General features: G+C 30.4%; 1 protein-coding gene across 1 annotated transcript in view; it reads left to right on the top strand.

Moving 5' to 3' along the window:
* The window catches only part of LOC121580557 (acetyl-coenzyme A synthetase, cytoplasmic), a 75,251-nt gene that overhangs the window by 24,171 nt on the left and 39,046 nt on the right, over positions 1–12,034 (top strand).

Here is a 12,034-nt window from a genome sequence, read left to right as displayed (position 1 = left end):
GGAATGGTCTAAAATGTGCAAACTCTGCCAACTGTTAGAAGATCAGCACTGATCTGAACCATAGTACTGTGGCAGTAATAATGCTATAATGAAGCTGTAATGAAGCTGTAATAAAGTTGTTAAAACGCTGCAATAAAGCAGTACTAAAGCTGGGATAAAGCAGTAATAATGCCATAATAAAGATGTAATAAAGCTGTAATAAATCTCTAATAAAGGAGTAGTAATAAAGTTGTAATAAAGCTGTAATAAAGCACAAATAAAGCAGCTGTAATGAAGCCGTAATAAAGCAGTAATAAAACCGTAATGAAGCTGCAATCAAGTAATAATAAAGCGGCTGTTACAAAGCAGTAATAAAGCTCTACTAAAGCACTAGTAAAGCTGTAATTAAGATGTAATAAACAGCATTAATAAAGCAGTAATAAACCAGTAATAAAAATGTAATTAGGCAGTAATAAAGCAGTAGTAAAGCAGCTATAAAGCAACAATAATAAAGCAGCTGTAATATAGCAGTAATAAAGTAATAATAAAGCACTTATGAAGCAGTAATAAAGCTGTAATAGATCAGTATAAAGCTGTAATAGATCAGTATAAAGCTGTAATAGATCAGTATAAAAGCTGTAATAGATCAGTATAAAGCAGATCAATAGATCAGTATAAAGCTGTAATAGATCAGTATAAAGCTGTAATAGATCAGTATAAAGCTGTAATAGATCAGTATAAAGCTGGAATAGATCAGTATAAAGCTGCAATAGATCAGGATAAAGCTGCAATAGATCAGTATAAAGCTGTAATAGATCAGTATAAAGCTGCAATAGATCAGTATAAAGCTGCAATAGATCAGTATAAAGCTGTAATAGATCAGTATAAAGCTGTAATAGATCAGTATAAAGCTGTAATAGATCAGGATAAAGCTGCAATAGATCAGTATAAAGCTGCAATAGATCAGTATAAAGCTGTAATAGATCAGTATAAAGCTGTAATAGATCAGTATAAAGCTGCAATAGATCAGTATAAAGCTGCAATAGATCAGTATAAAGCTGTAATAGATCAGTATAAAGCTGTAATAGATCAGTATAAAGCTGTAATAGATCAGTATAAAGCTGTAATAGATCAGTATAAAGCTGCAATAGATCAGTATAAAGCTGCAATAGATCAGTATAATGCTGTAATAGATCAGTATAAAGCTGTAATAGATCAGTATAAAGCTGTAATAGATCAGGATAAAGCTGCAATAGATCAGTATAAAGCTGCAATATATCAGTATAAAGCTGTAATAGATCAGTATAAAGCTGTAATAGATCAGTATAAAGCTGTAATGGATCAGTATAAAGCTGTAATAGATCAGTATAAAGCTGTAATAGATCAGTATAAAGCTGTAATGGATCAGTATAAAGCTGTAATAGATCAGTATAAAGCTGTAATAGATCAGGATAAAGCTGTAATAGATCAGTATAAAGCTGTAATAGATCAGTATAAAGCTGCAATAGATCAGTATAAAGCTGCAATAGATCAGTATAAAGCTGTAATAGATCAGTATAAAGCTGTAATAGATCAGTATAAAGCTGTAATAGATCAGGATAAAGCTGCAATAGATCAGTATAAAGCTGCAATATATCAGTATAAAGCTGTAATAGATCAGTATAAAGCTGTAATAGATCAGTATAAAGCTGTAATGGATCAGTATAAAGCTGTAATAGATCAGTATAAAGCTGTAATAGATCAGTATAAAGCTGTAATAGATCAGTATAAAGCTGTAATAGATCAGTATAAAGCTGTAATGGATCAGTATAAAACTGTAATAGATCAGTATAAAGCTGTAATAGATCAGTATAAAGCTGTAGTAGATCAATATAAAGCTGCAGTAGATCAGTATAAAGCTGTAATAGATCAATATAAAGCTGTAATAGATCAATATAAAGCTGTAATAGATCAGTATAAAGCTGTCAATAGATCAGTATAAAGCTGTAATAGATCAGTATAAAGCTGCAATAGATCAGTATAACGCTGTAATAGATCAGTATAAAGCTGCAATAGATCAGTATAAAGCTGTAATAGATCAGTATAAAGCTGTAATAGATCAGTATAAAGCTGTAATAGATCAGTATAAAGCTGCAATAGATCAGTATAAAGCTGCAATAGATCAGTATAAAGCTGCAATAGATCAGTATAAAGCTGTCAATAGATCAGGATAAAGCTGTAATAGATCAGTATAAAGCTGCAATAGATCAGTATAAAGCTGTAATAGATCAGTATAAAGCTGTAACAGATCGGTATAAAGCTGCAATAGATCGGTATAAAGCTGTAATAGATCGGTATAAAGCTGTAATAGATCAGTATAAAGCTGTAATAGATCAGTATAAAGCTGTAATAGATCAGTATAAAGCTGTAATAGATCAGTATACAGCTGTAATAGATCAGTATAAAGCTGTAATAGATCAGTGTAAAGCTGTAATAGATCAGTATAAAGCTGCAATAGATCAGTATAAAGCTGCAATAGATCAGTATAAAGCTGCAATAGATCAGTATAAAGCTGCAATAGATCAGTATAAAGCTGTAATAGATCAGTGTAAAGCTGTAATAGATCAGTATAAAGCTGCAATAGATCAGTATAAAGCTGCAATAGATCAGTATAAAGCTGCAATAGATCAGTATAAAGCTGTAATAGATCAGTATAAAGCTGTAATAGATCAGTATAAAAGCTGTAATAGATCAGTATAAAGCTGTAATAGATCAGTATAAAGCTGTAATAGATCAGTATACAGCTGTAATAGATCAGTATAAAGCTGTAATAGATCAGCATAAAGCTGTAATAGATCAGTATAAAGCTGTAATAGATCAGTATAAAGCTGTAATAGATCAGTATACAGCTGTAATAGATCAGTATACAGCTGTAATAGATCAGTATAAAGCTGTAATAGATCAGTATACAGCTGTAATAGATCAGTATAAAGCTGTAATAGATCAGTATAAAGCTGTAATAGATCAGTATAAAGCTGTAATAGATCAGTATAAAGCTGTAATAGATCAGTATAAAGCTGTAATAGATCAGTATAAAGCTGTAATAGATCGGTATAAAGCTGCAATAGATCGGTATAAAGCTGTAATAGATCGGTATAAAGCTGTAATAGATCAGTATAAAGCTGTACTAGATCAGTATAAAGCTGCAATAGATCAGTATAAAGCTGCAATAGATCAGTATAAAGCTGTAATAGATCAGTATAAAGCTGTAATAGATCAGTATAAAGCAGCAATAGATCAGTATAAAGCTGTAATAGATCAGTATAAAGCTGTAATAGATCAGTATAAAGCTGTAATAGATCAGTATAAAGCTGTAATAGATCAGTATAAAGCTGCAATAGATCAGTATAAAGCTGCAATAGATCAGTATAAAGCTGTAATAGATCAGTATAAAGCTGTAATAGATCAGTATAAAGCTGTAATAGATCAGTAAAAAGCTGTAATAGATCAGTAAAAAGCTGTAATAGATCAGTAAAAAGCTGTAATAGATCAGTATAAAGCTGTAATAGATCAGTATAAAGCTGTAATAGATCAGGATAAAGCTGTAATAGATCAGTAAAAAGCTGTAATAGATCAGTATAAAGCTGTAATAGATCAGTATAAAGCTGTAATAGATCAGTATAAAGCTGTAGTAGATCAGTATAAAGCTGTAATAGATCAGTATAAAGCTGTAATAGATCAGTATAAAGCTGTAATAGATCAGTATAAAGCTGTAATAGATCAGTGTAAAGCTGTAATAGATCAGTATAAAGCTGTAATAGATCAGTATAAAGCTGTAATAGATCAGTATAAAGCTGTAATAGATCAGTATAAAGCTGTAATAGATCAGTATAAAGCTGTAATATATCAGTATACAGCTGTAATAGATCAGTATAAAGCTGTAATAGATCAGTGTAAAGCTGTAATAGATCAGTATAAAGCTGTAATAGATCAGTGTAAAGCTGTAATAGATCAGTATAAAGCTGTAATAGATCAGGATAAAGCTGTAATAGATCAGTATAAAGCTGTAATAGATCAGTATAAAGCTGCAATAGATCAGTATAAAGCTGCAATAGATCAGTATAAAGCTGTAATAGATCAGTATAAAGCTGTAATAGATCAGTATAAAGCTGCAATAGATCAGTATAAAGCTGTAATAGATCAGTATAAAGCTGCAATAGATCAGTATAAAGCTGTAATAGATCAGTATAAAGCTGTAACAGATCAGTATAAAGCTGTAATAGATCAGTATACAGCTGTAATAGATCAGTATAAAGCTGTAATAGATCAGGATAAAGCTGCAATAGATCAGTATAAAGCTGTAATAGATCAGTATAAAGCTGTAATAGATCAGTATAAAGCTGTAATGGATCAGTATAAAGCTGTAATAGATCAGTATAAAGCTGTAATAGATCAGTGTAAAGCTGTAATAGATCAGTATAAAGCTGTAATAGATCAGTATAAAGCTGTAATAGATCAGTATAAAGCTGTAATAGATCAGTATAAAGCTGTAATAGATCAGTATAAAGCTGTAATAGATCGGTATAAAGCTGCAATAGATCGGTATAAAGCTGTAATAGATCGGTATAAAGCTGTAATAGATCGGTATAAAGCTGTAATAGATCAGTATAAAGCTGCAATAGATCAGTATAAAGCTGCAATAGATCAGTATAAAGCTGTAATAGATCAGTATAAAGCTGTAATAGATCAGTATAAAGCAGCAATAGATCAGTATAAAGCTGTAATAGATCAGTATAAAGCTGTAATAGATCAGTATAAAGCTGTAATAGATCAGTATAAAGCTGTAATAGATCAGTATAAAGCTGCAATAGATCAGTATAAAGCTGCAATAGATCAGTATAAAGCTGTAATAGATCAGTATAAAGCTGTAATAGATCAGTATAAAGCTGTAATAGATCAGTAAAAAGCTGTAATAGATCAGTAAAAAGCTGTAATAGATCAGTAAAAAGCTGTAATAGATCAGTATAAAGCTGTAATAGATCAGTATAAAGCTGTAATAGATCAGTATAAAGCTGTAATAGATCAGTATAAAGCTGTAATAGATCAGTATAAAGCTGTAATAGATCAGTATAAAGCTGTAATAGATCAGTATAAAGCTGTAATAGATCAGTATAAAGCTGTAATAGATCAGTATAAAGCTGTAATAGATCAGTATAAAGCTGTAATAGATCAGTATAAAGCTGTAATAGATCAGTATAAAGCTGTAATAGATCAGTATAAAGCTGTAATAGATCAGTATAAAGCTGTAATAGATCAGTATAAAGCTGTAATAGATCAGTATAAAGCTGTAATAGATCAGTATAAAGCTGTAATAGATCAGTATAAAGCTGTAATAGATCAGTATAAAGCTGTAATAGATCAGTATAAAGCTGTAATAGATCAGTATAAAGCTGTAATAGATCAGTATAAAGCTGTAATAGATCAGTATAAAGCTGTAATAGATCAGTATAAAGCTGTAATAGATCAGTATAAAGCTGTAATAGATCAGTATAAAGCTGTAATAGATCAGTATAAAGCTGTAATAGATCAGTATAAAGCTGTAATAGATCAGTATAAAGCTGTAATAGATCAGTATAAAGCTGTACAGATCAGTATAAAGCTGCAATAGATCAGTATCCAATATAAAGCTGTAATAGATCAGTATAAAGCTGCAATAGATCAGTATAAAGCTGCAATAGATCAGTATAAAGCTGTAATAGATCAGTATAAAGCTGTAATAGATCAGTATAAAGCTGCAATAGATCAGTATAAAGCTGTAATAGATCAGTATAAAGCTGTAATAGATCAGTATAAAGCTGTAATAGATCAGTATAAAGCTGCAATAGATCAGTATAAAGCTGTAATAGATCAGTATAAAGCTGTAATAGATCAGTATAAAGCTGTAATAGATCAGTAAAAAGCTGTAATAGATCAGTAAAAAGCTGTAATAGATCAGTATAAAAGCTGTAATAGATCAGTATAAAGCTGTAGCAGTGCAACTAGATCAGTATAAAGCTGCAATAGATCAGTATAAAGCTGTAATAGATCAGTATAAAGCTGTAATAGATCAGTATAAAGCTGTAATAGATCAGTATAAAGCTGTAATAGATCAGTATAAAGCTGTAATAGATCAGTATAAAGCTGTAATAGATCAGTATAAAGCTGTAATAGATCAGTATAAAGCTGTAATAGATCAGTATAAAGCTGTAATAGATCAGTATAAAGCTGTAATAGATCGGTATAAAGCTGCAATAGATCGGTATAAAGCTGTAATAGATCGGTATAAAGCTGTAATAGATCAGTATAAAGCTGTAATAGATCAGTATAAAGCTGCAATAGATCAGTATAAAGCTGCAATAGATCAGTATAAAGCTGTAATAGATCAGTATAAAGCTGTAATAGATCAGTATAAAGCAGCAATAGATCAGTATAAAGCTGTAATAGATCAGTATAAAGCTGTAATAGATCAGTATAAAGCTGTAATAGATCAGTATAAAGCTGCAATAGATCAGTATAAAGCTGCAATAGATCAGTATAAAGCTGTAATAGATCAGTATAAAGCTGTAATAGATCAGTATAAAGCTGTAATAGATCAGTAAAAAGCTGTAATAGATCAGTAAAAAGCTGTAATAGATCAGTAAAAAGCTGTAATAGATCAGTATAAAGCTGTAATAGATCAGTATAAAGCTGTAATAGATCAGGATAAAGCTGTAATAGATCAGTAAAAAGCTGTAATAGATCAGTATAAAGCTGTAATAGATCAGTATAAAGCTGTAATAGATCAGTATAAAGCTGTAATAGATCAGTATAAAGCTGTAGTAGATCAGTATAAAGCTGTAATAGATCAGTATAAAGCTGTAATAGATCAGTATAAAGCTGTAATAGATCAGTATAAAGCTGTAATAGATCAGTGTAAAGCTGTAATAGATCAGTATAAAGCTGTAATAGATCAGTATAAAGCTGTAATAGATCAGTATAAAGCTGTAATAGATCAGTATAAAGCTGTAATAGATCAGTATAAAGCTGTAATAGATCAGTATACAGCTGTAATAGATCAGTATAAAGCTGTAATAGATCAGTGTAAAGCTGTAATAGATCAGTATAAAGCTGTAATAGATCAGTGTAAAGCTGTAATAGATCAGTATAAAGCTGTAATAGATCAGGATAAAGCTGTAATAGATCAGTATAAAGCTGTAATAGATCAGTATACAGCTGTAATAGATCAGTATAAAGCTGTAATAGATCAGTATAAAGCTGTAATAGATCAGTATAAAGCTGTAATAGATCAGTATAAAGCTGTAATAGATCAGTATAAAGCTGTAATAGATCAGTATAAAGCTGCAATAGATCGGTATAAAGCTGCAATAGATCGGTATAAAGCTGTAATAGATCAGTATAAAGCTGTAATAGATCAGTATAAAGCTGTAATAGATCAGTATAAAGCTGCAATAGATCAGTATAAAGCTGCAATAGATCAGTATAAAGCTGTAATAGATCAGTATAAAGCTGTAATAGATCAGTATAAAGCAGCAATAGATCAGTATAAAGCTGTAATAGATCAGTATAAAGCTGTAATAGATCAGTATAAAGCTGTAATAGATCAGTATAAAGCTGTAATAGATCAGTATAAAGCTGCAATAGATCAGTATAAAGCTGCAATAGATCAGTATAAAGCTGTAATAGATCAGTATAAAGCTGTAATAGATCAGTGTAAAGCTGTAATAGATCAGTATAAAGCTGTAATAGATCAGGATAAAGCTGTAATAGATCAGTATAAAGCTGTAATAGATCAGTATACAGCTGTAATAGATCAGTATAAAGCTGTAATAGATCAGTATAAAGCTGTAATAGATCAGTATAAAGCTGTAATAGATCAGTATAAAGCTGTAATAGATCAGTATAAAGCTGTAATAGATCAGTATAAAGCTGCAATAGATCGGTATAAAGCTGCAATAGATCGGTATAAAGCTGTAATAGATCAGTATAAAGCTGTAATAGATCAGTATAAAGCTGTAATAGATCAGTATAAAGCTGCAATAGATCAGTATAAAGCTGCAATAGATCAGTATAAAGCTGTAATAGATCAGTATAAAGCTGTAATAGATCAGTATAAAGCAGCAATAGATCAGTATAAAGCTGTAATAGATCAGTATAAAGCTGTAATAGATCAGTATAAAGCTGTAATAGATCAGTATAAAGCTGTAATAGATCAGTATAAAGCTGCAATAGATCAGTATAAAGCTGCAATAGATCAGTATAAAGCTGTAATAGATCAGTATAAAGCTGTAATAGATCAGTATAAAGCTATAATAGATCAGTAAAAAGCTGTAATAGATCAGTAAAAAGCTGTAATAGATCAGTATAAAAGCTGTAATAGATCAGTATAAAGCTGTAATAGATCAGTATAAAGCTGTAATAGATCAGTATAAAGCTGTAATAGATCAGTATAAAGCTGTAATAGATCAGTATAAAGCTGTAATAGATCAGTATAAAGCTGTAATAGATCAGTATAAAGCTGTAGTAGATCAGTATAAAGCTGTAGTAGATCAGTATAAAGCTGTAATAGATCAGTATAAAGCTGTAATAGATCAGTATAAAGCTGTAATAGATCAGTGTAAAGCTGTAATAGATCAGTATAAAGCTGTAATAGATCAGTATAAAGCTGTAATAGATCAGTATAAAGCTGTAATAGATCAGTATAAAGCTGTAATAGATCAGTATACAGCTGTAATAGATCAGTATAAAGCTGTAATAGATCAGTGTAAAGCTGTAATAGATCAGTATAAAGCTGTAATAGATCAGTGTAAAGCTGTAATAGATCAGTATAAAGCTGTAATAGATCAGGATAAAGCTGTAATAGATCAGTATAAAGCTGTAATAGATCAGTATAAAGCTGCAATAGATCAGTATAAAGCTGCAATAGATCAGTATAAAGCTGTAATAGATCAGTATAAAGCTGTAATAGATCAGTATAAAGCTGCAATAGATCAGTATAAAGCTGTAATAGATCAGTATAAAGCTGCAATAGATCAGTATAAAGCTGTAATAGATCAGTATAAAGCTGTAATAGATCAGTATAAAGCTGTAATAGATCAGTATACAGCTGTAATAGATCAGTATAAAGCTGTAATAGATCAGGATAAAGCTGCAATAGATCAGTATAAAGCTGTAATAGATCAGTATAAAGCTGTAATAGATCAGTATAAAGCTGTAATGGATCAGTATAAAGCTGTAATAGATCAGTATAAAGCTGTAATAGATCAGTGTAAAGCTGTAATAGATCAGTATAAAGCTGTAATAGATCAGTATAAAGCTGTAATAGATCAGTATAAAGCTGTAATAGATCAGTATAAAGCTGTAACAGATCAGTATAAAGCTGTAATAGATCGGTATAAAGCTGCAATAGATCGGTATAAAGCTGTAATAGATCGGTATAAAGCTGTAATAGATCGGTATAAAGCTGTAATAGATCAGTATAAAGCTGCAATAGATCAGTATAAAGCTGCAATAGATCAGTATAAAGCTGTAATAGATCAGTATAAAGCTGTAATAGATCAGTATAAAGCAGCAATAGATCAGTATAAAGCTGTAATAGATCAGTATAAAGCTGTAATAGATCAGTATAAAGCTGTAATAGATCAGTATAAAGCTGTAATAGATCAGTATAAAGCTGCAATAGATCAGTATAAAGCTGCAATAGATCAGTATAAAGCTGTAATAGATCAGTATAAAGCTGTAATAGATCAGTATAAAGCTGTAATAGATCAGTAAAAAGCTGTAATAGATCAGTAAAAAGCTGTAATAGATCAGTATAAGCTGTAATAGATCAGTATAAAGCTGTAATAGATCAGTATAAAGCTGTAATAGATCAGTATAAAGCTGTAATAGATCAGTAAAAGCTGTAATAGATCAGTATAAAGCTGTAATAGATCAGTATAAAGCTGTAATAGATCAGTATAAAGCTGTAATAGATCAGTATAAAGCTGTAGTAGATCAGTATAAAGCTGTAATAGATCAGTATAAACCTGTAATAGATCAGTATAAAGCTGTAATAGATCAGTATAAAGCTGTAATAGATCAGTGTAAAGCTGTAATAGATCAGTATAAAGCTGTAATAGATCAGTATAAAGCTGTAATAGATCAGTATAAAGCTGTAATAGATCAGTATAAAGCTGTAATAGATCAGTATAAAGCTGTAATAGATCAGTATACAGCTGTAATAGATCAGTATAAAGCTGTAATAGATCAGTGTAAAGCTGTAATAGATCAGTATAAAGCTGTAATAGATCAGTGTAAAGCTGTAATAGATCAGTATAAAGCTGTAATAGATCAGGATAAAGCTGTAATAGATCAGTATAAAGCTGTAATAGATCAGTATAAAGCTGCAATAGATCAGTATAAAGCTGCAATAGATCAGTATAAAGCTGTAATAGATCAGTATAAAGCTGTAATAGATCAGTATAAAGCTGCAATAGATCAGTATAAAGCTGTAATAGATCAGTATAAAGTTGCAATAGATCAGTATAAAGCTGTAATAGATCAGTATAAAGCTGTAATAGATCAGTATAAAGCTGTAATAGATCAGTATACAGCTGTAATAGATCAGTATAAAGCTGCAATAGATCAGGATAAAGCTGCAATAGATCAGTATAAAGCTGCAATAGATCAGTATAAAGCTGTAATAGATCAGTATAAAGCTGTAATGGATCAGTATAAAGCTGTAATAGATCAGTATAAAGCTGTAATAGATCAGGATAAAGCTGTAATAGATCAGTATAAAGCTGTAATAGATCAGTATAAAGCTGCAATAGATCAGTATAAAGCTGTAATAGATCAGTATAAAGCTGTAATAGATCAGTATAAAGCTGTAAAGATCAGTATAAAGCTGTAATAGATCAGTATAAAGCTGCAATAGATCAGTATAAAGCTGCAATAGATCAGTATAAAGCTGTAATAGATCAGTATAAAGCTGTAATAGATCAGTATAAAGCTGTAATAGATCAGTATAAAGCTGTAATAGATCAGTATAAAGCTGTAATAGATCAGTATAAAGCTGTAATAGATCATATAAAGCTGCAATAGATCAGTATAACAGCAATAGATCAGTATAAAGCTGTAAAGATCAATATAAAGCTGTAATAGATCAGTATAAAGCTGTAATAGATCAGCATAAAGCTGCAATAGATCAGTATAAAGCTGTAATAGATCAGTATACAAAGCTGTAATAGATCAGTATAAAGCTGTAATAGATCAGTATAAAGCCGTAATAGATCAGTATAAAGCTGTAATAGATCAGTATAAAGCTGTAATAGGTCAGTAAAGAGCTAGATCAGATAAAGCTGTAATAGATCAGTATAAAGCTGTAATAGATCGGTATAAAGCTGCAATAGATCAGTATAAAGCTGTAATAGATCAGTATAAAGCTGTAATAGATCAGTATAAAGCTGCAATAGATCAGTATAAAGCTGTAATAGATCAGTATAAAGCTGCAATAGATCAGTATAAAGCTGTAATAGATCAGTATAAAGCTGTAATAGATCAGTATAAAGCTGTAATAGATCAGTATACAGCTGCAATAGATCAGTATAAAGCTGTAATAGATCAGTATAAAGCTGCAATAGATCAGTATAAAGCTGTAATAGATCAGTATAAAGCTGTAATAGATCAGTATAAAGCTGTAATGGATCAGTATAAAGCTGTAATAGATCAGTATAAAGCTGTAATAGATCAGGATAAAGCTGTAATAGATCAGTATAAAGCTGTAATAGATCAGTATAAAGCTGCAATAGATCAGTATAAAGCTGCAATAGATCAGTATAAAGCTGTAATAGATCAGTATAAAGCTGTAATAGATCAGTATAAAGCTGTAATAGATCAGGATAAAGCTGCAATAGATCAGTATAAACCTGCAATATATCAGTATAAAGCTGTAATAGATCAGTATAAAGCTGTAATAGATCAGTATAAAGCTGTAATAGATCAGTATAAAGCTGTAATAGATCAGTATAAAGCTGTAATAGATCAGTATAAAGCTGTA

The sequence above is a fragment of the Coregonus clupeaformis genome, chromosome 14 (assembly GCF_020615455.1).
Source record: "Coregonus clupeaformis isolate EN_2021a chromosome 14, ASM2061545v1, whole genome shotgun sequence".
Classification (NCBI taxonomy): domain Eukaryota; kingdom Metazoa; phylum Chordata; class Actinopteri; order Salmoniformes; family Salmonidae; genus Coregonus; species Coregonus clupeaformis.
Note: the sequence above shows the minus strand (reverse complement) of the source record. Positions and strands in the feature narration are given on the sequence as shown.